The 2,169-nt window shown below is 46.5% G+C and overlaps 1 protein-coding gene across 1 annotated transcript in view; it reads left to right on the top strand.

Annotated features, from left to right (window-relative positions):
* Positions 1-1,594: 1,594 nt before the first annotated feature.
* The window catches only part of LOC135532241 (copine-8-like), a 24,730-nt gene continuing 24,155 nt past the window's right edge, over positions 1,595-2,169 (top strand). Inside the window, exon 1 of the mRNA XM_064959835.1 lies at positions 1,595-1,626. The gene's annotated coding sequence lies outside the window, so the exon portion shown is untranslated. The remainder of the gene's footprint in view (positions 1,627-2,169) is intronic.

Raw genomic sequence — 2,169 nt, 5'->3', positions numbered from 1 at the left:
GGGAGGGAGGGAGCGGGGAGCGAGGGAGGGAGGGAGGGAGGGAGGGAGGGAGGGAGGGGAGGGAGGGAGGGAGGGAGGGAGGGAGGGAGGGAGGGAGGGAGGGAGGGAGGGAGGGAGAGAAAAGAGTGAGAGAATTAGAGAATTAGACAAAAGGGCTTCTAGAGAAATAAGTGTGCCTGTACATTTCACAGTCAACTGGAGCCTATTATTTGACACAACTCCAATGGAACACCAATGGAACTTGTATCCTCTTCAAGGAATACCTAGGATAGGATAAAGTAATCCTTCTCACCCCCCCCTTCCCCCCTTAAATGATTTAGATGCACTATTGGAAAGTGGCTGTTCCACTGGATGTCAGAAGGTGAATTCACCAATTTGTAAGTCGCTCTGGATAAGAGCGTCTGCTAAATGACTTAAATGTAATGTAAATGTTAAAATATAAAGACCACATTTACATTTGGCTATACATAAACTCTTTAACATCATCCTCAGCTCTGGCATCTTCCCCAATATTTGGAACCAAGGACTGATCACCCCAATCCACAAAAGTGAAGACAAATTTGACCCCAATAACTGCCGTGAGATATGCGCCAACAGTAACCTTGGGAAAATCCTCTGCATTATCATTAACAGCAGACTTGTACATTTCCTTAACATAAACAATGTACTGAACAAATGTCAAATTGGCTTTTTGCCAAATTTCCATACCACAGACCATGTATTCACCCTGCAACCCTTAATTGACAAACAAACCAAAACAAAGGCAAAGTCTTCTCATGCTTTCTTGATTTCAAAAAAGCTTTCGACTCAATTTGGCACGAGGGCCTGCAAATCCAACCAGTGAAGAACAAACACCATTGTTAATGCAATCTATATTTATGTTGATTTATTTTCCCTTTCGTATTTGAACTATTTGCACATCATTGCTGTATATAGACATAATATGGCATTTGGAATGCTTTTATTATTTTGGAACTTTTGTAAGTGTAACAGAGGGAGAGACAGACAGACAGACAGACAGACAGACAGACAGACAGACAGACAGACAGACGGACAGACGGACAGACGGACAGACAGACAGACAGACAGAGAGATGGACGAACGGACGGACGGACGGACGGACGGACGGAGGGAGGGAGGGACGGACGGAGCGAGGGAGCGAGGGAGGGGAGGGAGGGAGGGAGGGAGGGAGGGAGGGAGGGAGGGAAAAGAGTGAGAGAATTAGACAAAAGGGCTTCTAGAGAAATAAGTGTGCCTGTACATTTCACAGTCAACTGGAGCCTATTATTTGACACAACACCAATGGAACACCAATGGAACTTGTATCACACTCTCTCTCTCTCTTTCAGAGAAACAGCCTTTCTCCCTACAGGAGGTATTTGGTACTACACTTCTCATCGTTGGCTCCTTCCTTCCATAATTGCTAATTTTTTCCATCTTAACAGCCCCCTGCTGTGAGGAGAATTCCCTTCCATAACCACCACAGACAACAGACTCCTATAAATCCATCATTAACTGCCTATCATGGCTCATTCTTTCTCTCCAATTCAGTAATTTATTTTCTTCTTTTAGGTGGTGAATATCAAAAAGAAACTGAAGAAAAAGAAATATGTGAATTCAGGAACGGTGAGCCTTTCCACCTCTCTTCTTGTCTCCTCCCCCTTTCCCCCACTCTTCCTGTCTCCTCCCCTCTCTTCTTGTCTCCTCCCCCTTTCCCCCACTCTTCCTGTCTCCTCCCCTCTCTTCCTGTCTCCTTCCCTCTCTTCTTGTCTCCTCCCCCTTTCCCCCTCTCTTCCTGTCTCCTCCCCTCTCTTCTTGTCTCTTCCCCTCTCTTCCTGTCTCCTCCCCCTTTCCCCCTCTCGTCCTGTCTCCTCTCCTCCTCTTCTTGTCTCCTCCCCTCTCTTCTTGTCTCCTCCCCTTTCCCCCTCTCTTCCTGTCTCCTCCCCTCTCTTCTTGTCTCCTCCCCTCTCTTCCTGTCTCCTCCCCCTTTCCCCCTCTCTTCCTGTCTCCTCCCCCTTTCCCCCTCTCTTCCTGTCTCCTCCCTGCCTCCTTTCCTCTGTTCTTCTTCTTCTCCTTCCGTTAATTATGATAATAATGAAAGCTTTCTTAGATGGTTTTCTTCTCTAGTCTCTGTTGAAATTAGCAGGAATATCAAACACAGGCAAGTTT

This window comes from Oncorhynchus masou, unplaced genomic scaffold (assembly GCF_036934945.1).
Source record: "Oncorhynchus masou masou isolate Uvic2021 unplaced genomic scaffold, UVic_Omas_1.1 unplaced_scaffold_1781, whole genome shotgun sequence".
NCBI lineage: Eukaryota > Metazoa > Chordata > Actinopteri > Salmoniformes > Salmonidae > Oncorhynchus > Oncorhynchus masou.
This window is presented reverse-complemented; position numbering and strand designations above follow the sequence as displayed.